A 6,000-nucleotide genomic window follows, 5' to 3' on the forward strand; every position below is an offset into this window, starting at 1 on the left:
GAAGAGGTTGAGTCAACAAGACCATTTTCGGAATTGAAGAAGGTCGCGTTCGAGTACTCCGATACTGAGCCCCGTCATGTGCGTGTACGCAGGTTCCGCGAGGCCGGACAGATGGTAGGAGAGGACGTGCGAACGTCTGCATCGCAACTTCAGCGCCTAGCACGCGATACGCTAAAGAGGGAGGAGGGAAGGAGATCCGCTAAGAGAGAGAGAGAGAGAGAGAGAGAACTTTTACTTAGCATAGATTAATTCACAGGAGCCGGGTGGTCGGGGCCCCTCGTCCAGGTCTCCGTAGGCTGAAGCTGACTTGCGAACTAGCTGGATGATCCAGGCTTGCTTCTCCAGGTTGTCGCCGGTCAGGGCTTCCTCACACTGCTCGTGTTGAACTTAGCAAAGCGCAATTAAAAGACAGGGAAAAGAAGAAGAATGTATTTTAATTGCGGTTTGCTAAGTTCAACATGTATTACCAACTCGCCCAACTTTCTGCATTGCTTGAAGTCCCACTGGTCGTGTGTTGGGTGTGGCACTATTAACTTTTTTTGGACCGGTTTGTCCTGCATTTCCAAGATGTATGGTAGAGCGTGGGGCTTGCTCCGCACCAACTTGGGTATTGTGGGGGTCTGATCTTGTGTGGACCCGCCGCGGTGGCTCAGTGGTCATGGTGCTCGTCTGCTGGCCCGAAAGACGCGGGTTCGATCCCGGCCGCGGCGGTCGAATTTCGGTGGAGGCGAAATTCCAGAGGCCCTTGTACTGTGCGATGTCAGCGCACGTTAAAGAACCCCAGGTGGTCGAAATTTCTGGAGCCCTCCACTACGGCGTCCCTCATAGCCTGAGTCGCCTTGGGACGTTAAACCCTATGAACCTAAACCAAACCTGATCTTGTGTGAAATGTGAAGACTTGGATATATGCTTGCTTGTAATCTCGTCCAGTCAGTGGCATCCGAGGAGGACTGTTGTTTGTGTGGCGGTGAGAAATGTCTTCTTTCCAGTCTAAGGTGGTGGTGGTGGTGAAAAACTTTAATATGCAAAGAGAGTTTGAGGGTCAAGAAACCCTGCTGCATGGTCGGTATCCTTAGTCTAAGGCGTTTTATCCTGCTACCATACGGTCCCGAAGAAATACGAGGACGAGCTATTGAAAGAGGAAATGGCCGCTTGGTTTGTGGCCGGTTTGCGAGAGCCCGTGGACGACATGTTTGGTTCATGGTTTGGTTTTTCACGAAGTTCTCTTGTACGCCCACAAGTTCTAACCACCGTTCTCCGATTCGGTGCCACCGCGTGCGAGCGAAGTGACGCTGTCAGTCCGTAATCGGGGGTCGTTAAACCAAGCTTCTATAGATCCGCCTGGAGCGCTAGTGGGCAAGGTTCCTTTCGAGCCGCGCCGGCTTTCCAGATGTGCGACGATTTTTGTGACATCGGGATACGCAGTGTATTTAATATCCACGATGAAATGAAGAAAATGATCAAAAATAAAGAGCAGCTGACTAGAACAGGAGAAGTGAGATGTGAAAGCTTGCTTGCCTTCTGTAAAATACTCATAATTTACCATACTCTACATGCTGTCACTGCATGTTGAACGTTCAAACGCTTCACAACTAACACTTTCTTTGAAAAATTGTTCTCCATGAACTGAACATTTTACTCTGGGTTTTGAGCACATGGACTACATTCCCATTTTCCATGCTCTGGGCAAAGACACAGTGTTCGGAAATTTTCTTGCGGAAACAACACTACGCTAGGGGTGAGCGATTTCGCGGAGCCCCGGTGAGCCCCAACTGCGCATGCGCGAGGAGCGAGTGAGAGACTGTTACTACTTCGTAATTTTCTTTCCTCAAATACAATTTTCAGTTTCTTCATTACGGCTCCTCTTTCTCTTTCTTCTTTCACTCCCACTTCCTTCCCTTCCTCTATGGTGCGGTTCAGGTGTCCACCGAGATGACAGAGAATTACTGCGCCATTTACTTTCCTCAAAAAGCGTTGCGTTCAAAGCATCGCGCCGAACGGGTGGTGGCGTTCCGTGGACTCTCTGGCAGCGCTACAACATGCTCTCGCGTTCCACTCTTAAAGGCGAAGCTTAAGCGTCATTAATTGGTAGTTAGTCATTAACAGGTGATTAACAGTCATTAACAGGGGCTCCCCCCACCTTCCCTCCTCCTGGCCGCCTGCGAGCCTGTCTGAAGAATCTGGGCACGCTGGACTCCTCCCTGTTTCATGTTCATTTCGTACTTCTTAATCCTTCAGGGGCGTCTTGCTTTAAATATCACTTTTCCCCGCCCATCCTTTGTGCCTCTTTTTTTTGTAATTGGTTTTTCTTAAATTTTCTCTTGGGCGTTGGCCCCTTTTCTTTTATGTTTCATTGGATCGCCTGCGATAACCTCTGGTTGGGTGCGGGCTTCCTCTCCAATTTTTTTTTGTTTATTTTATTTTACTTTATTTCAGGAGAGTTTACAATAAAGGGAAGTCCCACAATATGTTATCCTAGGGCAGTTTGGTGTATATTCTTTTTAGATTGCAACGGCAGCTTTTTCAATTTACGAGAAGACGTAATTCAAGAACACGCAGGTATCGTTCATTTCCCTTCAACGACAAGGTGTAAGCGCGCTGTTTTTCGGTGTTATCGTGTACCAACTGGCCCGACAACTGTCCTTAATTACTGTTCTTTTAGGCGCGTCTTCTGCTTCGTTCATATATTCTAGGTTTCAGAAGCCCAGAATGTGGCGTCGATTGGCCTGGGTACCGATTTCAGGTGAAAAAAAAAATGTCTGAGATACTGCGAGAGCTCCTTGCCAGTATTTTATTTTTTGGGTGAACGGAATATTCAGCTCCACAGCTCAAGCTTCTATCTGTAGTGACCGTTGAGCACAGCTGAATATCGTATCCTTGACGCCATCCTGTGAATAAAAAATGATGTCAGCACATAAGGAGCGGCTAACCCGACTGTCAGCAATTATTTAAAATTTTGCGGTCATTGGGACTCCTAAGAAATAACGCAAGTACTTGGCGGAGACTGAAATAAATGTGCGCAGAGAAACAAGATGCCGATTTAGAATGGCCCATATAATTTATATTGAAAGAGCAGAACTCGTTCCTAAATCATTCCACAAGGCTCTTGAGAAGAGTGGACAACACCCCTCGATTATAGGCCGCATTTTAACACCTTCTCTGCCCACTTATAGTTGCAGCCAGACAAGCCCTGTGAGCTATGTTAGCTCTGGCGGCAACTTCTCAAACAACTATAATGTATGCATATTCTAGAAAAAGGATTCCGTAGTTCTTGGTTCAGGAAAAAAGGCCTGTTTGTAAGAAAATGTTTTCTGCCTTTGAAGTGTCTTTGCAGTGCAGAATAAACTGTTTGATTGATTGATTGATTGATTGATTGATTGATTGATTGATTGATTGATTGATTGATTGATTGATTGATTGATTGATTGATTGATTGAAGAAGCACGGTACGCTCCAAAGCTACCCACTTTCAGCAGGCTGAGTGAAAGTGCTTGCGCATGCACGAAAACGAATGCTTCGCATGCATTGATCGTTCACCGTTTAAGAGGGTAAATACATATCATAGCCGGCGAAAAGCTCAGCTAAGCGCACACCTGTTATATTAAAAATGACCTTAGTTATACTCAGTGTCCATCGCTAAGTTTTTTGTGACATTATTTTAACCTAATTTTATTCCATTGCTATATCTACACAGTCCTAGATAGAAGGCTTCAGGATTAGCCAGATGATACGACATAATAACAGAAACGAAGCTGACAAATGCATCTACGAAGGAATGGCTTTGCAAAGGGAAAACATTCTTCACCACTTTATCCTTAATGTCGCCAGGCAACGTCGGCCACTGCGGATTAAAAAAAAGCAAACATAACCAAAAGTTAGAGCCCACCGAGTTTGCTGCTGTGGGATATACAGATATCCCTCGCCGCCCCGCGCCGAGTCACGAGACGAGAGCGCACGCCGCAGGGAATGGGGAGAGGAGGGCACCCGGCAACTCTCCTCACTCTCAGCTCGGACGTGACGTCACGCCTACGCTCTGGCGTCTTAGGGAAGGGGTGAACGACTGACTCCTCTTGATTGCAACAAGTTGCTCAAGAGGGAGGCAATGTCGTAGGGGTTAAAAGGCGAAGTTCGCGCGGGAACGGGGGACTCGCCCTCTCTTCTCGCCGCGGTGCTACTGCCGCTCTGCCCTGCCGACCCCCCGTCCTGCCCGCGCCCTCCCGGATTATCCAACGCCAGTCGACGACGACTTGGTAAGCTGCTGAACCATCTATTATCGGATAGAACATCGGATAGAAGGCAGTGTGCTTTGCCTTGCGCTAGGTAAATAAACGGTTTCCTAGCGCACTCTGTTCGTTGCCTACTTCGTCCGAACCTGCCGTGGCTGTGACTTTGCGCCACGGGTTGGGGACACGAGAACGCCCGCGCATAGCTGGCACGGAAGCGCGCCTTCCCGGCCGGCTGCACGCGAGTGACCCCATATCTTGGCACCCGAACGTGGGGCGAACTAGGCATTGAGCAGTGTACTTTGTTGGAGCGAACGACTGTCGACGCGCTAACAAAGGATGACAGCTGATAGGCCTGACTTCCAGTCTTTGTTCATGCTGTCAGAGCTAGCGGCACAGAGCCAGGGCTCCCTACTTGACTTGCCTTTGGAAGGTGTAAATCTTGAGTGTTCCACGCGGAATAGCCGAGTTGCTTTCCCGGGCGCGTCGGCAGGACTTAGGCCTGGTACGGAGGGCACCACATCGGGCACCTCGCCGCTCCGTGGTGCGAACAATGGGGCACCTAGGCCTCATCATTCGACACCATCAGCGGCTGCGCCCAACTCCGGGGGCGTTAGTCCGCAGTCATCCGAGGTGCTCTTGCAGAACGCGATGCAAGTTGTGCAGAGCTTAGCGGGTATGTTGCAAAACAATTTGCAAGCCCCGGCCCAGGCACCCCGTCTTAGGATAGACGTACCTACCTACACGGGGTACCATGACAGAACAGGGGCTAATGAGTACCTCGACCGTCTGCTGCATTATCAGCAAGCGACAGGAATCGCAGACGCCGAACTTCTCGCGCGTGTTGTGCCTGTCTCTTTGACGGAGCAAGCGGCCCGCTGGTACCGACTGACCGGTAACCGAGCGAGGACAATGGAGGAGTTTAGCGCAAGCTTCCGCGACGAATTCCTCCCCGCAAACTACGAGTGGCGTTTGAGGAGGGAGCTGGAACTCCGCACCCAGCACCCCGACGAGTCTTTGTTAGAGTACGTCCGAGCGATGGACGAACTGTATCGCCTCGCTGACCCTCGCGCCACAAACACGGAGAAAGTTGAGCGTGTCACACGACAAGCGCACCCGACTTTCGCGGCCTACCTGAGAGGAGGCAGGTTTAGAGACCTGGACGAGCTAGCAGCTGAGGCGAAGCGCATTCAGGGAGACATCCTCTCTGCGCGAGCGTATCGGCCGCCGCCACCTGCATCGCAGTCACTTGAGCCGCGCTGCGCGTGGAATGGCAGCTCAGCGCGTAGTCCGTCTAGAGCTGAAGCGACAGCACAGTTTGCTGACGAGCGTGTCCCGAGGGGTTGGGAATTGTCCGACCGCGCTTTGGACCCATTCAGCTACGCGCTGCGAACAGCACACGCTGCCGCAGAGCGGAACACCTGTAGCCGAGATCGCGAGGCCGACACGCGGCCGCACGAGCGGCCCCCACCGTCCGCACCGCGAGATCGAGATCGAAACGACCGACCGGAACGTGGCGACCAGCGCCTAGCCCGTCGGAGCCCGAGCAATCGCTGCTACAGGTGTGACCAACCGGGGCACTTCGCCCGCGACTGTGGCCGCCTCCCCGCCCGTGACCAATCACAGTCGGGAAACGGCAACAGCCGCCGGTGATCGACCTGCGATCCCGCGCGGCGTACACAGAGAACCCCGGTTTATTAGCGCCCTTGGCATGTCGCGTAGGAAGTTCTGTTGACTTGCCAGCGCCGTTCATTGAGCTAACGATAGCTCGAAAGAA

This window comes from Amblyomma mixtum, chromosome 4 (genome assembly GCF_055824585.1).
Source record: "Amblyomma mixtum isolate Tamu chromosome 4, ASM5582458v1, whole genome shotgun sequence".
Lineage (NCBI taxonomy): Eukaryota > Metazoa > Arthropoda > Arachnida > Ixodida > Ixodidae > Amblyomma > Amblyomma mixtum.